The following is a 22,041-nucleotide window of genomic DNA, read 5'->3' on the forward strand; positions in this document are numbered from 1 at the left end:
TGGAGAAGAAAAAGTAAGAAGAAAATATTTCTTATAGTGCCGCTAGAAGCCTGACGAAGGACTGTTGATTTTTGTGACGCTGGTCAACGCCGATTTTATGCGGGGAAACGAAGAAATGAAGAAATGATTTAATCCGTCTCAATGAGGGTGAATCGCTCAATTAGAAGATGACAAATAATTATTTATTCCCATGGCATTATTCTTGGAGAAAATTCGAGCCCAACTCAGTGATTACTGCTTCCTGAAGTTACAATGTTTAACTCATTATTCAAGTGCTAGACACCAACTTTACACAACAAGAAGAATCGGCTCGAGGTATCAAAGCGTTTGAGAGAGTGGTGTTCCCTCAACCGCATCACGACCTCAAACAATCGAAAAACTTACGTCTTGTTGTCTGGTAAAGTTTGGCTGCTCGTATTTTTGTTTATGTGTCACAAACTTCTTGTTTCAAAATTTCATTGTCAACGTGGCGTAGCCGTCGAGAAACGTTCCTCGCCGGTGGACCCGTCTCATGATCATCGTGATGGGTTACGACCCATCACCCCTAGCTGGGGGCAACAAATTTCCGCTTTCTTCCATTGTCTTTGAGCACTAAGACAAATTGTGCGCCGCTCCCACACACACACATACACACACACATACACACGGTGCGGAGGTGCGTAGGTGTCAGTTGGTGCCCCCGTCCGAGGAAAGAAGTCATCGTCGTCACGGTGGTTGGCCGACGCGATGGCCGCGAAGTTATTAAATAACGAAACGGCAGGAGGAAAAAAACATACGAAGCTTTTCCCTGTGTGTTTATACAAATAGATGGTGGAGAGAAAATTCCTTCACAGTTCGTTCAACACAAACAGTTTGGCTTTCCGGTGCGCGTACAACAACAGTTGGAATTCTGTCATAAGGAAACGTGAAACTTCTCCCCCCACATTCCGATTTGTTGTATCGTTTAATTTTGTGCAAGCACCTGAACTGAACTACTTCCGTCTTTTTGAACAATGTTTAATGACTTTAATAGGGGTAATCACTTTAGTTGGGTCATCCTTTTCATGGAAAATTTATAACGCAACCTCGTTGGAACGGGATTTTCTCGATGTAACATGTATTTAGTTTTTTAAAGGAGTATTTTTTGATCCGATTTAAGCCAAATATGCAAATGAAGCGGTTTTTTCCAGGTTGAACTCTGGAAGGGTCGCATCGATGCCAAAGTTTTTGAACGTCCGCTGGAACAATTGAACTGGAAAGTCTCTCGTGGTGCCAGATCAGGTGAAAGATCTAAGCTTTTTCCCACAGTAACATAGCCATTCCATGCCAAACCGATATAGTGGTCCTCAGATTTTCGTGAAAAATGGTAATTTTGTTCTTTATCGCAAAACATTAGACTCGTATTTTTTTAATTTTTTCATTAGGGTGACCATTTCCATTTTAGGATTGTCCGAAAAATCGAAATTCCTCTTTTTTCAAAAAATTACTTTTTTCAGAAATTCATAACTTTTGAACTACTACCGATTCAGATGATATATCAAATTAACGCCAATCACCTGGACTTTCTTGAAAAAATACTACACCTGCAGAAAATTTGAATTCTGTTCTCGTTATTACTGATGTATTCGTTTTTTTACTGTTTTCATATTCTCGGGACCAAAGGCGCTATATTTTTTAATATTTTTTCTGAAAAGCTGAGTAATTTTCACAAAACATATCTCGAAACCAAGGAGGCGTTTTTTTTTCGTTTTTGAGTTATGATTTTCCAAAGTTAACATATCAAAGTTAACATATATATAAAAAGGCATCCATCGGGTAACTTTGAAAAATCATAACTCAAAAACGAAAAAAACGCCTCCTTGGTTTCGAGATATGTTATGTGAAAAATCCTCAGCTTTTCAGAAAAAATATAAAAAAATATAGCGCCCTAGGTCCCGAAATCATGTAACCTAAAAATAATAAATACAATGAATAATTACGAAATAATTACGGTAAACTTAGAAAAATCATAACTTAAAAACAAAAAAAAACGCCTCTCTGGTTTCGAGATATATTATGTAGAAAAATTCTCAGCCTTCCAAAAAAATAAATTAAATAATATAGCGCCTTTGGTCCCGAGACCATGAAAACTGTAAAAAACAAATACAATCATCAATAACTAAACCAAAATTAAAATTTTTTGCAACTCTGGTATTTTTTCAAAAACATAACAGCTAATTGGCTTTAATTTGATATGTTGATCATTCAAATCGGTTCAGTAGTTAAAAAAAAATTTTTTTTGAAAAAAGTGGAAAAATTAGATTTTTCGGACCACCCTAAAATGGAAATGGAAATGGAAAAAAAATACGGGTCTAAAGGTTTGCGACAAAGAACAAAATTTCCACTTCCCACGAAAATCTGAGAACCATTATATCGGTTTCATATGGAATGGCTGAATTCATATACTGGCCCAAATTTCATGCAAAATATTCTGAATAGATCCGAATGTGGTGTTACTAATTCCAATTTTTTCGATCAACATGTTCGATTAAACTATAGTGGTTATGTCAGGTTATGATTTCTGTCAAATTTCCGGTGATTCGGGTAAATGTATTTTTTTATTATTGAAACATGGGTATTCGGATACATTCGTACAGTACATTTGAATAAATATCCATATTACATTCGGGTAAGGGTTCTATTCGGTCAAATGCTACATTAGGATAAATATATATATTTTTTTAATTTTCTAAATCTTAAAACTTCTAAGTATCCATTTTTTATATTTACTATGGTGCCAATAAAAATGGTCATCTCAAATTTCAAAAAGTTAATTCATAAAAAATGTTCACCACCTCAAAAAAACACCCTATGCCAAATATAAGCTCAATCGGATTTAAGGGAGGGTGGCGCTAAGCGGTCAAAGTTGAATGTTTTTGATAATCGAAAAATCAACCTCCCCCCTTGGGTCGGAGATCGGGATTTTCGAAAAAAAAATTGATGCCGAATGTCTTAAAATTACATGAAACGTCCAGATCTAGTGTCATCTCGAAATTTGTTTTTGTAAAAATCGACACTCTGGGAATGGGAATTTTCGGAATACCAAACGAAACGTATGGCTTTGGGTACCAATAAAAATAGTTAACTCATTTTTTCATTCGGAACTTTCTGCGAAATGTTGATTTGCACGATAATATACCATTTGTAAAATATTAGCTCATTCGAACTTCATTTATTAGTGTCACAGACGTAAAAACTTTAGTTTTTTTTTAAAAGGAAAAATCACCGAAAGTCGGGGGTTTAAAAAAAAATTTGCCAAATGTCTTAAAATTGCATTACAAGCGGAGATTTTCTATTATTCCGAAAAAAAATTTGTCAAAAAAAATTTTTTTTTGGCACTAGGTCGTTTTTCCGTCTGAAAAGTCGATTTTTGACGAAAAAATTTGTTTGAGACAACTGTAAATCTCGATGTGTCATAAAATTCTAAGACATTTGGCATCAAAAAATTGTTTTGCGAACCCCGATTTCCGGTGATTTTTCGGTTTTCAAAAAACTCAAATTTCAACGTGCAACACTAATAAATGAAGTTCGAATGAGCTAATATTTTACATAGGGTATATTATCGTGCAAATCAATATTTCGCAACAAGTTCGAAATGAAGAATAGAGATAATTATTTTTATTGGCACTTAAAACCATACGTTTCGTCTCGCATTCCGAAAAAAAGTAAGTCCCAGAGTGTCGATTTTTGACAAATTTTTTTTCGAGATGAAACTAGATCTCGACGTTTTATGCAATTTTAAGACATTTGGCATCAAATTTTGTTTTGAAAACCCCGATTTCCTTTACTCCCTTGGGTGATTTTTCGATTTTCAAAAAAACTCAAACTTTGACCGCTTTGCGCCACTCTCCCTTAAGTCCGATTGAGCTGATATTTGGCATAGGGTGTTTTTTCGAGGTGGTAAATATTTTGTATAGGGTAACTTTTTGAAATTTTAGGGTCGATTTTTTCTCATACATTCATTGACACCCTAATATTTACATTCACAAAGCTTTTGTATTTGAAGAACAAAATCGGAAAGCTTTCAGATTTTCGTATTATTCTTATGTCCTGTTTCCAAGCAAATATTCAGAGGTATACTTATATAGTTTTCGATACAGGGCATACTTTATTATATACAGTATCCAATTACTTTTCCTGTATATGATCGAGCCAAAATATTTTTTTATTCGTTTTTATGCATATATTTTTCCCCCTTAAAGTCTGAAAACATCTTTCTCCAATGAAAACATTTTTTTCCTGAATCTCTCAGGAGGTGATAGACGGTCATATTTGATAAAAAAAATCCTTCTACGCATATGTTCGAATTTCAACAATGACAGAGTTGTAGAACTTTTTCTTTTTGTTTCGGACTCTGTTGCCTCTTGAAAAGTACGCCAAATGATAAACCGATTGTGTTACTTTCATTTGAAAGATGAGCAAATTTAGTACAGGGCATAGTAGTGGAACATCTAAATTAGTGGATTTAAATAATAGTAATCTTTAATGTGTGATTATTAATTTTATCACAAAAAATCATACTAAGCATGATTGTTTCTTTCAATCAAGTTAAAGTTCTCTAACCACTCTACAATTTGTTCTTTGACACCCAACTTCTATCTCTCTTAATTTCGCTGCAATGTCGATATAAACAATTCCTAATGAAAATTCAAGCAAAATCTTCAAAAATCGTGATTTTTAACCTACTGTACTTATAATAGCCACTCAAATTTCACTTTAACGTTGGAAGGTTTATTTTTTTCTCGAAATAAGTCATATTTGAATCATAAAATTTTTTTTTCGAACTGTATATAATCGAGTCATACATAATCGAGCCTGTATAAAATCGAGTCATACCTTCATTTTTTGAGTCCTTTTAGTTACTGATAATCCGGTGTTCTAAATTTCATAATTTCTAATTTTCTGATTTTGCTATTTACTACTTATCTGTTTTTTTTATTTCAGTGATATATTTTTAATCATGATTAAATTTTTACATTTCAGATTTTTTCGATCACATCATTTCTGTTTTTTAATTTTAATTTTCTTATTCTATGATTTTTCCATTTACACTTTTTTCTGCTTTCTGATTTGCAATTTGTTTTATTTTAGTGCAGTATGAATACACTTTACTTGTTAAATTCTCGTTAGGGACTAACGCACATAATTTACTTTTCATTCTTTCTCTGTACATCAACCCTTACAATCCATTTAATCTTTCCGTTTGCCTATCCTTAACTTAGTTTGTTTAGATAGGATTGCGCGAGGGGAACCAAACATAAAAAATGTCTCGTCATGTCGATGAACTTGCCTTCCACGGACTGAATCAAAAATGAAGTAACAAAAAGTAACACTAAAACTGGAATCTACATGCAATTCTACATGAAAAACTTGACATTGATATGACATTTTATCCTAAGACTAGCCGCTCTCCAGATTTAACCAATTCAATATAGTTAAAATCATGTTCGTAAAATGCTATAAAATGTATACTGCTGCTGGACATCATGATTATTTTCGCTATAGAAATGGTTATATCTCAAAACGGTTAGTCCTAGTATGGAACGTTATATATAGTTTTTCATGTAGAATCGCATGCAGATTTCATTTTTATATTGGTTATAATTTCACAATGTATAAAATTTTTTTATAAAATTATATCCCCCCATTTTGGTGAATTTACTTCGGCACCACGGTATTTTGTTAAATTGAATGGGGTTCCCAATAAAAATATCGCTGGAGGGGTGTTCTGAGATATAAAAGTTTTTATTATTAAATTAAATTTTGAGTTAAATTTTCTAACCGAACATTTAAAATGTATTTCTTTCGTAAATGGCTCATTTTCGTTTCTTACTTTCTTCTTTTCTATCTTTCGTCCTTCACTTCTCTCTATATTTCATTATTTCTTCGTTTCTCACATTATTTTTTTCCTCTTTTTCTTTCTTTCTTGCTTCCTTTCTTCCTTTATTTCATAATTTCTCTCTGACTTTAAATATTCTCTCTCTTCTTCCTCCTTTCTCCCTTTTTTTCTTTTCTTTCATTCTTTTCTTTATCTCCTTCTTCCTATCAATATTTCCTTAATTTTTTGCAGAAAAATAAGAAAAAAATGGTCTTTTTAAAAAAATATCTGTATCTGGTTGAGAGTAAATTTTAAAGTTATCGAATTTCAAAAAGCCAATTTGCTATGATAGCTTCGATAGGTCTTTTGAGCAACTTTGTATACTTGAAATATTCAGAAAAGAATTAGTCTCTTTTTTGAAAAGGGCCCATTTTTTTCTCTTTTTTATACAAAAATTTTTAGCTCAAAAACTATAATACCTATAAAATTATGCTCAAGGAATGAAATGTATAAAATTGATGAAATTTTTATTAAAAATATCAAAAAAAAAGTTTTAAAAAATAAATTCGCTAAGAAAAAATTGTTTTGAAAATTAAAACTCATTTTTCTCAAAAACGATTTTTTCTAAAATTCTGAAAAATATATATCAATAGCCCTTACAATTTCCAATAAGTCGTCCATGCATCGGAAGATGGGCATTTTTACAGGGAAAACATTTTTTTTTAATAACAACTTTTTCATGTTTTCTTTAAAAAAATTACAGCTAATCCTAATTTCGTTTACGGCCAAGATAACGATATTGTGTATTCGACAAAGTTTCAGATCTTATTGAAATGTGAATTTTTGTCAAAGACGTCAACTTCCTATGATTTATAGTTTCTGGAATATAAGGCATTTTTGTAAGGCAGACTCCTGAAAAAGTAATGTTTAACTCGTAAAATTTTTGTGTGTAAATTCTCGCGTTCGACATGTTCTTGACATGTTTCTATATAGAAAAATGTTTTCAGAACGTGATAATTTGAACATAAAAATGTTGCAAGTTGAACATTAATAGTATTTTTTCAAAAAAAAAAACATCATGAAAAAAAGTTGTCAGAAAAACTTTTTTCCTGTAAAGGTATCCATTTTCCTTTTTATGGGTGACTTATTGGAAATTTAATTTTTTTTTTTATATTTTTATGTTTTTTTTCAGAATTCTGAAAACACATGTTTTCGAGAAAAATGAATTTTAATTTTTTTTCGATTTTTTTTTAAATTTATAATTTCCTATATTTCATTCTTTAACCATCATTTTGTAGATCTTATAGTTTTCTAATTAAAATTTTTCGAAAAAAGATATATATTTTCGAGTTGATATTTTCAAAAGAAATTCTCACACAAAAGAATGGAATGTAAGAAATTATTTATGTTTTCATTAAACATTATCAAACAATTTTTCGAAAAAAAAATCATTCAATTTTTTTTTTTTTGAGAATTGAAACTTGTTTTTCTCGAAAGAAGGTTTTATTTTAAATTCTAAAAAAATGTTTATGAGTAAACCATACAATTTCCAACAAGTCACCCATACATTGGAAGATGGGCATTTTACAGGAAAAAAGTTTTTCCAACAACAACTTTTCCATGTTTTTCATTGAAAAATTACTATTAATGTTAATTTTCGTAGCATTTTTAATGTAGAAATTATCGCGATTCACACACTCTGCTTTTTTTTAAACGGTTTTATTTAGCAATCCAAGATGGCTGCCACTACCAAATGGCAGGCTACATATTTTCTCAAAACCTGATTAATATGGGTATCAAATGAAAGAGTTTGACTAGTAGAACACAGTTATTTATGAAAAATGCGAATCCAAGATGGCTGCCACTACCAAATGGCGGGCTACATATTTTCTCAAAAGCCGATTAATATGGGTATCAAATGAAAGGGCTTGAATAGTAGATCACAGTAGATCACGAAAAAACCAAATCCAAGATGGCTGCAATCACAAAATAGCAATTTACTTTATTAAACGGTTTTATTTAGCTTGAACTGTTTGTATGTTTGTAGGGTTGTCCCACATTAATAGAAATTTGACCAATAGGAACTGACCGAATGTATAAAACACTTTTATCTCTGCTGTCATTTTAAAGCTGCTTTTATTGAAAAATTCAAGTTGAACGCCGTTACAAAATAGCTGATTCCATATCATCTCAAATAAAAAAGGTTGATTGAGGTATCAAATGAACGAACTTGACATGGAGAACACATTATGTATTTTCTGCAATCCACTCAATATCGGTATCAAATGAAATTATTTGACTGATGGAATACAGTCCAATGGTTTTATTGTAGAGAAATATTCTAATGAATCAGATAATGTACTAAAAACTAGAAAATAAAATAAGTACAAAAAAACTTTTTAAGTTAAACGCTTTAATTGTGATTAAACATAATAATGCACTAAAAGCTAGAAAATAATTGGGTAGATAATCCATTATCTACAATTAGCGACTTCATCATATGTCCCATGTTATGTTATTATGTTTAATCACAATTAAACCGTTTAACTTAAAAAGTTTGTTTTACTTATTTTATTTCTATTTAGATACATGTTAAGAATGTGTTCTATTTAGATACATGTCAAACGCGAGAAGTTACACACAAACACAACATAAAAAATAATAAAGACAGCATACTGCCGTTCTACACATAGTTGTTCCTATTACTTTTTGAAAAAAAATCCACTTTTCTTCATAAAACGATGTTTTCATGTCTACTCTTCAGGAAAAACACAACAAAGTTATTGTTTGTTCCTAGCTTTTAAAAAAACAACATCAAGCTCAATTGTCCCATTTTGATATTCTAGGCATAACTATCCCACCATGAATTAAATAAATCCGTAAACATCCGTTGCATTTTTCTCAGTTGCTGATTTTGGAATATGGGACAACTATGCGTAGAACGGCAGTATCGGGCCATGATTACAGATTTTTTGTACAAAAATTAAGTTCCCTTCATGTGCAAGAGCCGTGTGCCACAACTAATTTATTGAGAACAATGTTCGTTGACTGAATGATTTCAATTTCTTTTTTGCGTAGTGGATCCGTGTATCCTCCAGGATTATGTGGATTGAAAACTGCTTTTGATGGGCTATTTGAAGTTTCTGGACGTTGAGTTACAATATGATTGATACAATACCATCCATTGCTGCCAAAATGTACGGAAATTGGGCATCCTTCGAACCAGCCGAAGTAGCCGGAAATTATCTACATATGTGAATAAAAATGATTTGATGTCACAATTTAACTCAAGAACCTGTTTACTTCCAAAGAAAATTAGTAAATTCTATTGAGTTCAAAAAGTGTTCCATTCACCTTCTAGCTAATTGATATTAGAGTGGTAAATTGGGTTTCGGGAATGTTCGAAAAATTTGAATCAAAAAATTAATTATGGGCGGAACGGAGCTCTCCGTGTTTGCTAGTTTTCAGATAAGAATAAAAAATAGCTATCCTTCGGGTAATGCCAAATTCAAAATCTATCAAACTAATGGTGGCAGTGGTTGAAGGCTCCTACAGAAGAATGCCATTAACACCAGAAAAATAAGGTATCATTGCCCTGAACCGTTATGAAAAACGTATCACCATGAATAATTGTAAACACTGGTCAATATTTAAATCGTTGCAGTATTTTGAACGCGTCCAAATTTCTGCGGATATTGTAGAGAATTGTGTTAAAAGCGGTGTTTTTTTCAACTCCAAATTATTATCCAATTGTACCACCATTATAAATCCGTGGTTGATTATACACTTGATTTCCGCCAAACCTTTGCCACGAATGTTTTCCGTTGAAAAATTTAATAGCTCAATTTGAACCTTACGTCTAACATCGGTTCAAATTCCTGCCAGCGGTTCCCCCGCCTTTATTGCCTCAGTTATAAACAATCAACAAAAATGTAATAAATTTAACTGTAAATTACCTCATGTTATTCTCTCACTGGCGGCCACCCCCTGGTCTCTGGTGGAAGGGCTCAAATCCTATGGACCACGATGCTGGGGTACAATTGATTGAGATAAGCGAACCGTGTTTTCTCGACACCACCCCCTCATCAAAACATAACGTCGGGGATGCTGCACTGTTTGTGATTTTTCCCCCCATTTCGGGGGAAATCTGCAAGCCGAATCTCGTCGAGTTGTCTACGTTTATGAAGAACGAAGAACCGTGAAGAAATGGCTGAATAATTAAAAGATTACAATCTGATCCGAATAAATATTTAATTCGCAGAAGTCAAGTGCCCCGCCGATAGTGGCGCTCTCGTTGCTCTATTCGGCGGGAATGGTCTTTAAGGGTCATCCGTTTCGAGTCATAATTTCTAAGTGATGCTTGAAAAATGTATAAACAAAAATAAAAGCTCAAGTGTGAGTTCAGACAGTGCAGGACTAATTCGGAAAATAAAAACAAGATTGGCTCTCAATTGCTAGACGCGAAGCGCAGATGAAGGGAACAAGAATAGAACAATGGAATAAATTTCCATAATTTAGTTTTTCTCTGATCTGAGTTTCACAATTTTTTTTACCGACTGGATAACACTTGGGAAGCGAATAATTTCGACATGTCCAGGATCGCCGTTTGATAACCTGAAATAAAAAAAGGGTATCAACAAACTCGTGTTGGCCGCTAAGCGTGTAATTAAATTAACTCAGAAGTTTGTCTCTCATTCACTGCGAACGCAGCCATTCGGTTTCAAGCCCATTTTCGTTGGTTACAACACTGTCTCAATTCACCTTCAGACGCTTCTTTGTGTAAAATGCCCAAAGGGGTAGCTCTCCCTCTGAAAAACATTTGCAGTGCTCGCAATCGTACCGGCCAAAGTTAGTAGCTAAAGACTCGAGGAAGTGGACGAAAAGTTGAACATAAATTCACCACGATTGGTCGTGGAACAAAGGAATTGGAAAGAATCGTCGGTCCTACTTATCGCCCGCTCGCTCTATTTTCGAACCGAGTATCACGAATTGGTTTTGAAAGATTGTATCCACCCCCGCATCCTCCTTTTTGTTTGTCCCAAGTTGAGACGCCATCGGCAAAAATTAATTAAATTTATTAAAAAGTTTCAGATTAATTATTGCAGAGTATAATCGGAAGCGAACTCGTTTTTGATTTGATTATGGGTTCGGAATCAATAGAATGGCAGACTGCCGTAAGTGTGCCTGCCTTTATCTTCTCGCTCTTTGATGTGGACTGCAATACGGTCTTTTCATGTTTTGTGGTTTGCATAGTTTTGTGCACTAGTTTCCCGTTCGATTTGTTAATTGCTTCTTTCTTGCTATTGGCGCTTCGCAACCAACTTTGAGGTTAGTTCGACCGAAAGTGTGCAAAAGTGATTTTGCATCCATGAAAAGAGTGTTTTGGTCGAGGTCTGTTCATAACGCAAATCTAATTTCATAATTAGCCATGAATAGGTATGGAAAATTACTGCTAGCATTGATTATGGTAAGCGCCGCACCATTTCATTCAAGTATCGAACCCTGGAAATCGACTCACTCTCACCGGCCTTAACCGATCTCGATCGCTACGTGCGCATTTGCGAAACATTTGTTCAAAGGTGTGGTTCTACGATTATTCGTTTCAATGTCTACGGTTGAAGCTTTCCTTTCGAGCGTGCGCTCTCTGTGCCCATGGTTCATAGGTACCTATACCCGGTTTCGCAACGGTATCCGCGGGCAGCAACTAGGCTAAATGGTTTCACGTTGAAAGCGTGCTTTACTTCGAGACCGCTCCCGATCGAGCACATTTCGAATCGTTTTGTGTCTGGCCATTGCGCATTGATTTGCTAGTTGCTGTTGCTGCTGTGATTATGTTAATGGTTTCGCGCGCTAGTGCAAATTTTCCGCAGCGAGTTTAATCAACCATTTTGCTTCTTCTCCGGCAGAATAACCACTTCGAAAGATACTATGCGTTATATGCTTGTTGCTTATTGATCCCATAACTTGTTTCAATAGCTCATGAAATGCTTTAGAAGTAAACTATTGAAATTACAAAATCTCTATATTAGCAGGGGTGCCAGCTCGGAAATCCACTTAGCCATGATTGTGCTATCGATGGAATATCACAAACTCGTGCAATCGAGTAGGTGTTCCCGTGATGCAATCCTATCCAAGAGTATCAGTTTCTCTTTGGCTTCCGCGTGACCACTCATGAAAAATCTAATGTATTATTCCCACGAGAACAAAAATGAATCATGTATAATATACTTTTAGTAGGTTTTAGAAAGTCACGCAAACCCATCGGTTCTTTTCAGGACCATCAACAAGTTCAAAAGAGTTTAATGTTATGTTAATAAAAATTCCATACTTATACTCATCCACTCACACACGAACAAAAAAAAACTTTCAGCAGTCTTTCGAAATCATTCATTCATTAATTCATTGAGAACTGATTCAGATGCAGCTTCAAACAAACGATTTCCGAGCCAGCGGGTAGTCCTACGTCTATTTTGCGGTTATATCACAAATATAACCCACTTCTGGTATTTTTTTCTTCAAATAGGTAAATATTCTAACCAAAAAGTTTGAATTACTGTGATGATTGATTATAACTTTCAACTTTTCGAATGAATTTTTGGATATAGTTACTAAGAATAAATCAAACATTATTTTTGTAAAAAAATCTCTATCCGTTTGTATATTTTTCAATCCACTTCAGTTCACTTTGAGACAGAGGTTGGGTATTCAGACTACTCGTAAGGCATGAAGTGAGCCCGCTGTCTCTGTTTTTTGGCTTTAAGAGGCTCCAAAGTGTTTTCCATCCATGTCTGTGTCTGGTCCATAGCTTTCGCTTTTTATCTGATATGATGGTGAGAACGTCAAAGATTTTTGAAACAAAGAGTCAAAGAGTCAAAGAGTGCAGGGAAACCATCAAAGTCGGTCGCAAGGTCAAATCACTAATGACGGCTACCGACTACAAATGACCAATTTGAACTGTGTTTTGGGTGAAAACGGTCAGAGGTGAAAAGTGATTTTGTTGCATGATCACACACTTCAATACCGGTTAACCCAGATGCATGAACTATATTGGGTTGGAGAAAAAGAAATGTCGTATATTGTCAATATATGGCAACACTTAAACATATCTTGTGTTGTACTTATCGCATCGGGTACGGCTTTTTAAATACGACAATCTGTGCTACAAGTGTCGTTTTGACAGTGTTGTGATTGTCCTTTTCAGTCTCAAGTTATAGTGCGTCAAAGATGAAGTCCACCGAGCAAGAAATTCTCCATATTTTACGTTTTTACTACCTGCGAGGTAAAACTGCAACGAAGGCCCAAAAGAATTGTGTAGTTTATGAACCCGATACTGTAACGACTCGCACAGCACAGCGTTGGTTTGATCGATTTCGTTCTGGTGTAGTGGCTGTCGAAGATACACCCCGTACTGGTAGGCCAGACGTCGTGGAAACCGATAAAAGTCGTTGAAATCATCCAAGAAGACCGGCATGTGAGCACTCGCTCGATTGGCCAGGAGCTGGATATAGACCATAAAACCATTTGGAACCATTTGCAGAAGATTGGATTCCAAAAAAAAACTGGATGTATGGGTGCCACACGAGTTGACGCAAAAAAATTTTTTAGACCGAATCAACACCTGCGATGCACTGCTGAAACGGAACGAACTCGACCCATTTTTGAAGAAGATGGTGACTGGTGATGAAAAGTGGATCACGTACGACAACCTAAAGCGAAAAAAGTCGTGGTCGAAGCGTGGTGAGCCGACCCAAACCATCGCCAAGCCCGGATCGATAATGAAGTTGCCTTCTAACGGGCAACAAGTTTGCGAACAAAACGGCGCATATTTGACTTAAATTGGATAATTTTAAGTATGTTAAATAAAGCGTTGACGGCGCCAGTGGTTGTGTGGTTAACGTAACAGCCTCACAATCCGATCGGCCTGGGTTCAATCCCAGCTGGCGTCGTTGGGATTTTCTGAGGCGAAAAATCTCTGGTTACGTCTTCCTTCGGAGGGGAAGTAAAAGAAGTTGGCCCGGCTCATGAGTTGTTGAGTCTGATAGGTAGGAACAGGTGGAGTCGCCTCCCTGTTGTCGGTGATTGGCACTAAAGTGGCGGAAATAGGCCGACGAAAAATAAGCGAAGATAAAAAAAAAAAAAAAAAAAAAAAAATAAAGCGTCAAATTTGGATCAGAAATACGACATTTCGTTTTTTTCCCAACCCAATATTTAGGGGAAGGTAGTCCTTATCCGGCCGGTAGCCCTGAACCGACCTCCCCCGGAATCTCTGGAATTGCACTACCTACCGAATTTTCAGTGGTGTCAAATGAAAGGCGTCAATTTGGTTGTATGGTGAACCTTTTCCTGCTCCTTTAATTCCAGTGTTTTGACGCTGCGCTAAGGGTCAATCGTTAAGCGTTAATCGTTTAGCGTTAAGCGTTAAGCGTTGAACGTTAAGTGTTAAGCGTTAAGTGTTGAACGTTAAGCGTTAAGCGTTAAGCGTCGAGCGTTAATCGTTTTGCATTAAGCTTAAGGCGTTAAACTTTAAGCGTTAAGAGTTAAGCGTTGAACGTTAAGCGTTAATCGTTAAGCATTAATCGTTAAGCGTTAAGTGTTAAGCGTTCGGCGTTCGGCGTTAAGCGTTAAGCGTTAAACGGTAAGCGTAAAATGTAAAGTGTTGAGCGTTGAACGTCGAGCGTTGAGCGTTCAGGTGGGACCAGAATCGGCGGCTATGCATCGCGTTGCGACAATTGTGCTTCAGGTGGAAACAGAATGCCGCGTTGTGCGTTGCTTCTCATCGGCTGTCATTGCTTGCGTTTTGTACTAAAACATTCGCCCGACGCAGTCTGTTTATTTGCAGTCACAATCTAGCATTCGCGTCACCAGTTTTCATGTAAACAAAAACAAAATAAAATTCGTATGAAAATCTTGTTCTTGTTGAGTTCACGGATCAGTTGAATGTTTTTATAAACAGCACATTGACCTATCCGCGCTGGCGGCATTGAGCTTCGTTTACTAGTTCAGGGAAGCGTGAAAGAATAGCTGATTTTCAGTCGGAATGAACACGTTTTCAAAATTAAAATTATGAATGAAGATCAGCTTTTCCATATCAAGCTAGTATTCTATTCAAATGAAAAACATTTTTGTTTGCAGGTGGTACAAAAGTCTCATACGAAAATTGTTAATGAATAAAACTCTATATCATGATGCAAAAAGCAATGTTGGAATTGTTAAGCCATATGGTTGAATGAAAGTCAGAAACACGTGTTTCAAGTAATCAAATAACATGATGTGAAAATTTTCATTCAAAATTTAGAATTTAAAAACCGGCTTCGTATCTTCTACTCTGATAGAGATTACACTAACGAGTTTGGGAATCAAATTATTGCCCTAATTTTAAGTTGCCACCAGACGTCGACACCATGCCACTGTCATCGCGAATTCGGCGCAAGCAGTTTAGAACAAATGTTAGCGTTTAGTACAACGATGCTAATGACGCAACGCATTATTGTGTTCGATTAAATGGAAACACACATATTTAAAATTCTAAAATTTGAATGAAAATTTCAACATCATGTTATTTGATTACTTGAAACACGTGGTTCTTTTATTCACCCATATGGCTAAACAATTCCAACATTGTTGCTAAATTTTTTCATCATAATATAGAGTTGTCTTCATAAACAATTTTCGTATGAGACTTTTTCACCACCTGCAAACAAAAATGTTTTTCATTTAAATAGAATACTAGTTTAATATGGAAAAGCTAATTTTCATTCCTGATTTTAATTTTGAAAACGTGTTCATTCCGACTGAAAATCAGCTATTCTTTCACGCTCCCCTAAACTAGTAAACGAAGCTCAATGCCGCCAGCGCGGATATGTCAAAGTGTTGGTTTTAAATACATTGAACTGATCAGTGGACACAACAAGAACAAGATTTTTATACGAGTTTTATTTTGTTTTTGTTTACATGAAAAGTGGTGACGCGAATGCTAGATTGTGACTGCAAATCAACAGACTGCGTCGGGTGAATGTTTTAGTACAAAACGCAAGCAATGAAAGCTGATAAGAAGGAACGCACAACGCGGCATTCTGTTTCCACATTTCCACATTTTGCATTCTGATGGCTTGCTCTTCAAGAGAAACAGTTTTTTTTTCTTAGTGCAGCACAAATTTCCAGAGAAATGGGAAAAAAATTATAGTTATCCATGGAAAATACTCCCAATAAAGTTGAGATTCTCATTTCAATACAATGAACGTGTATTATTTTCGAAAAAGCTGGTTTCGTACTTGTACACCTCGTTAGGGACCTTTACCTATTGAGCCTGCTTGATGATGATGTTTGATGAATTTTTGACCGATCCTAATGATATTCGTAGCTGTTAGTATTATTTTCCAGCTTATCTCGATTGATTAGCTTCGAATTTCGTTGTTTTAGTATTTCCGTTTCCGTATTCCTCGGATTTTGTCAATGAATTGCGTACCTCTTGTTGAACGCAATTACCGATCCGACTAGCATATTATGTTGCTTTGATTTTTAATTAAGGAATTCTAAAATTTGTTGTTTCCCTTCGCTATTTTGCAAACTTTGTATATCAAAAACTCAAAAGGATACGACAGATACGTAGTCTCATAAACAATGAACACTTCGAAAAAACGAATACATTTGTTTACGCTGCACCCTTGTGTGTGTCTCTGAGCGTCCGCGGGATAATCCTCTCGAAGCAAAGCGGTGACTGCCCACTCGATTGCTAAACTGGCGACGTCCGTGTTGCCAGAACTAGCCATGCCATGCAAGAATTGAATGAAAAAAGAAAAGAACAAATGCATGTGGATTTTGTTTCAGTGTAATTTCCGTCACTGAATACATTTGAACCACCTTTTAGATATATGAGCCAATTGATGACGTTGAACTAACAAACTATCGAGTCAAGTTCTGTTCTTAATACGGTCGTCCCGATTCGCAAATAATTGTACTTAAATTTTCACAAAGCATGGTTGTCCCGGGCTGCATTCTTTTCATTATCATCTTTTATACGGTCACCCTGAGCCGTACTTGTTCCGTGCAACTTTAGTGTCACATATTTCCCACGCAAAGCCCCTGAAAATGTTTCGGTTCAAGGTGGTTTCCGATTATTCCGTTTAATTCTCGCTCCTGGCAGGATTGCCAAAATGTGTGATTGGCCGAAACAATCGGTGACTGCCCACTTGATCGCTAAACTCGCAACGCCCGTGTTGCCAGAACTAGGTATGCCACACACCTTGCACACACGCGTATGGAAGCAATACATTCCATTGTTGTCACCAACACAGAAACATCTGACTATTGGTTATCTATTTCCCTCCTAATTTTGCCAAAAAACATTCTTATGAGAAATTTTTAAATATTGTAGAGTCATTTGTTGATGAACACGACCCTAAAATTAAAATCCATATTTACGGTGACTTCAATCAAAATATAATTGATTTCATTGTAGACGAGGAGAACGAATCAATCTTATTCCCGATTGTTGGCGAAAATGAGACATTGCATCTTATTTTCGATAAAACAAGCCAATTAGGTCTATGTCAAATCAATCCTGTTTCAAATGAACTAAATTGTTTCCTAGACTTGTTGTTTACTAATTGCACAGAAGATTTCCATGTTTCGAATGTCCTCTTTGGAAAAATGAAAAATTCCACACCGCTATAGAATACTTTTTATTTATCGATAGCACAAATACACGCCCCACCGATTGCGATTTTGAGATAAATTTTCATTTCAAAAAGGCAGACTACGAACAAATTAAACGTAAGCTTAATGATATAAATTGTTCATTTCTACTTGAAGATGAAAGGAACATAGACAAAGCTGTTGAAATTTTTGATGATAATCTGTATAGAATCATAAGCGAACATGTTCCAACAAGAAAGAAAAAACTTAATACAAATTCAAAAACACCAGTATGGTTCACTCGTGATATTAAAAATATCAAAAACAGAAAACAAAAAGCTCATAAAAGATACAAAGCAAACGAAACTTTGGATAATTTAACCATATACAAAGATATTCGTGAAAACTTTGATACGAAAATATCACTACAATATGAAAGCTATATATCAAGGATAGAAAATAACATTAAATCCGATCCTATTTCGATCAATTTTGCCAGCGATAAGATGAAATCCAATAATTTTCCATTAGGGGGTCTTCGTAGCCACTTGGTTACGCGTTCGCTTATCAAGCGATCGATCGTGAGTTCAAATTCAGGGCCCTCAATTGACCATCTTTGTGTTGTTATAGAATAACTACGTCCACGCAACCATCGTCAGCGATGGAAATCGATCCACGGTCGAAATGAGATCGATTCATCCATACAACTGCTCTGCTCTGCAAGAAACATCGGGCTGCTGTTCTATAAATAACTCAACAATGATCAATATCAACTGTCTCCGCTGTCCGGTCTGCTGAACAATGGATGAACAGAAAGAATACCCTTACGCCTAAATGGCTACTATTGTGTAATTTACCATAATGTAATGGAACAGAAAAAACATAACGCCTAAATGGCTACTACTAACGACTGTGTAATTTACAATTTATAGAAACATAAACATATGTACATGTACACGATTAAAACCCGGCTCTGTTACAGCTAAAATGCTAATGAGCCTAATAAATAAATAAATGAGATAAAAAAAAAATAATTTTCCATTTTTCCATCAAGTATAAAATTTGGAGAATACGTTGGATCAAGGATAGTGATATTAGTAATCAATTCGCCCGTTTTTTCCAAGGTACTACACAACAAATAACGTGGTTCGAGATAACGATTATTTTTCGTTTTTACCCGAATGTGCAAACTCGGTCTCAATTGATAATATTACCGCTAACGAACTTCTTATCGCGCTGGAGGATCTAGATTCATCTAAAGGTCCCGGGCCGGATGGTATCCCTCCAATGTTGTTGAAAAAGTTGGCATCGGCTTTCGTTCATCCTTTGTCCTTGCTTTCCAATTTATCGCTAAAATTCGCAATATATCCTTCTGTCTGGAAAAAAATCATTCCTTCTACCCATATTCAAATCTGGTAACCGTTCTGACCATATTAGCTTGTATTCCCAAAATATTTGAATCCATTGTCAATACTAAAATGTTCAATCAGTTAAAACATTATATTTCACCGAATCAACATGGTTTTTATAAAGGAAAATCCACTGCCACAAATCTGTTTGTATCGAATTTGTATCGTATTCTCTTGCGGTAATGGATAGAGGCAACGTTGTCGAGACTCTTTATACAGACTTAAGCAAGGCTTTCGACAGAGTAGATATTCCAATGCTTATTTTCAAGCTACAACGGATGGGAGTAACTGGAACTCTATTGAAGTGGGTAGAATCTTACCTCACCAATAGAACACAGTTTGTTCGCTTCAGAGGAAAAATCTCTAGTCCAGTGAATGTCACATCCGGAGTTCCCCAAGATTCTCAGTTAGGCCCTTTACTTTTCATCCTATTCGTGTCACTAGTGTTTACTAACCTCAACATTCTTATATATGCTGATGATATGAAATAGTACATGGAAGTAACCAAATGTAGCGACCTTGTGATTTTCCAACAAGAAGTAGATGTTTTCTTCGAATGGTGCGTGAAAAGTCTTTTAGATATCAATGTGAAAAAAAAGACGGGTGGGTAATGTCGGGTACATAACCGGAGTGACGTAGGACTATACAAAGGGGACAGCTCTTGTTAAATATATATTTTAAATATATTGTTTTATTTTCTTCTCCTACGTGAATACCTACCTATCTACCTGAAAAATGGATTAGTGTACTGTTTACTCTTTATGAACATGTTGGTGGTTCTGAAAAGAACCTTTGGCGTTGTGTTTTTGTGGCGGCCGAAACTATATATCGCCAGCTAGGTGGACTGGTGCACTGGTACTAACGCGCTCGGCCTAGCTACCCTTGCGGGGAACTCCAGATGAACACGGTTCGAGCGGGATTTTGCCTTTCCCTTCACTTTTCCTCCTTTACCATGTCCAGACATGGCTGCTTGGGTTGGTTTGTTGATGTGTTGTGATGTGAACCGATGTGGTGTACGGTTTGGTTGAGAATGATCGTTACGGCAGCGGAGCGGGGATTTTTAAGCTGACTGGCTGGCTCGAGAATTACGCATGTGTGAGACTGCGACCAATGTTTCGTTCATTTTTTTTCTTTTTCCTTTCCAATCGTGCTTCATTCTATTCCGCTGCTGCTCTGGTTGCCCGTTTTGGTCGGTACGATTTGAGGAGCACAAAATGGACCAATCAAAAATGGGCACATAGTGCATTTGGACAATGCTTGATATTTCACAATTATTCAATTATTTATCTCAAGAAAAATGAAATTTTATTCGTTATAATAGATGCGTAGATATATTTCCTATCAATTGATGCAAAAACCTTTGCGATCTATTGATAAATGCTCGAGTTATAAGCGTTCCAAATCTTGCATATTTTCCTTCTTGTTCAGTGCCTAGATTTCCATTTCACCCCCTATATCTTCCGGTTAGACGTAGTCCTACGTCAAAAATGTAATATTATATCGTATACTCGAAAACATGAAACTTATGACTTCATATGTTCTCTAGGATTTGAAACTCTAGAGAGATGCGTCAAAATTAGAGATTTAGGTATAATTCTTGATTTGAAATTCACTTTTGGTGAACATTACAATACAATGATCAATAAAGCAAATAGTATGCTCGGTTTCATAAAAAGATTTAGTTACAATTTCAGTGATCCATACACAATAAAAACATTGTATATATGTTTTGTAAGATCTATTTTAGAATATTGCAGTGTTGTATGGGCACCCTATCAAGAACTGCACTCCAATCGAATAGAATCAGTACAAAAACAATTTTTTATTATTTGCCCTGAGAAAGCTAGGTTGGACAACATATCCCCTTCCCCCATATGAAGCCCGTTGTATGTTAATAAATATTGAAACACTTGAGAAACGCAGAGAAAATGCCACAATTTCATGTTTAATTGACTTAGTTTCACACAGGATTAGTTCTGAAAACTTACTTGAAAATCTAAATTTTTATGCACCTACACGACCCTTGCGAGCACGGAATTTGTTCAAACCAACTTCATATGCTATGAATGGTCCACTTAATAGAATGATGAGAACGTACAATGAGTACAGTAATGTAATTCATGTGACAATGACGAAGAAATTATTGAAAAAGTCATTGACTGAAAGATCATTGTATTCGTGAATTACAGTTTTGTGTTTGCAGTTATATGTTTGCAGCGTTGCATTTCGTAATTCATTATTAATACAAAATACATGATAGCTCTAATAATTGATTTTCATAAATATAGCTATAAATTATTCATTAAGTATATTGTAATTGTAATGTAATGTATGTAATTGTTGTCTACTATAGTTTGACGAAATAAATAAATAAATAAATAAAACAATATTCGTCTCACGCGGAAGATGACAGACAAACCTCAACTGGTTTTATAAAAATTGGACATTTGAGATTTACGATAAAAAATTGCCGGATTTCATACTGTTTCATATAGTTTTTGATGTCGATAGCCGATGATCGAATGATCATCGTCACTTTGGGATCGTGATGCTTGCGATTTGATGGCTTCAATTTTTAAAGACAATTGAACAAGATTAGCCGCTAGAATTTGAACAAGATTAGCCGCTATGAAACTGAAATGTGGCGTGAATGTTGTGAATATTACTGCCAACGTGACATACAAAAATAGCAAAACCGAACTCACATAACTGAATTCTATAATTAGTTACAACTCTTCTTGGGAGTAATTAAATAACCCAAAATGATCGGCTCGATTCGAAACATTCCCCAGTTTAGACCTTTATTTATCGATTGTCGTAAAATCAATTGTCTGTCTCGGAATAATGCCATGTTCGGCGAAAAGGCGACGAGAAGTGATTGATGCCTTCTTGTGTATGCGTTTTTTTTCTTCGCTGTGCGTGTAAACGAAGTGATTAGGTCGGAAATAGGAATGACCCTATCTCGCTCACCCCGTTTCCCAAGGGGATCATTTTCCTATATTCGAAGCTATAATTACCGAAAAAAAAGGAAAATCATTTGTTCTTCAATGGAATGTGCGCCGCGAAAGAGAAAGAAATGAAAGAATCTCAATGGCTTCTTTTGGGGTATAACCCTGTTTTTGATTATAATTTCACAGTTCTGCCATGTTTGGATTCCGATTC

General features: G+C 35.5%; 1 protein-coding gene across 4 annotated transcripts in view; it reads left to right on the top strand.

Annotated features, from left to right (window-relative positions):
• The window catches only part of LOC129775557 (hemicentin-1-like), a 211,410-nt gene that overhangs the window by 96,910 nt on the left and 92,459 nt on the right, over positions 1-22,041 (top strand). The gene's annotated exons all lie outside the window — the stretch shown is intronic.

The sequence above is a fragment of the Toxorhynchites rutilus genome, chromosome 3 (genome assembly GCF_029784135.1).
Source record: "Toxorhynchites rutilus septentrionalis strain SRP chromosome 3, ASM2978413v1, whole genome shotgun sequence".
NCBI classification, from domain to species: domain Eukaryota; kingdom Metazoa; phylum Arthropoda; class Insecta; order Diptera; family Culicidae; genus Toxorhynchites; species Toxorhynchites rutilus.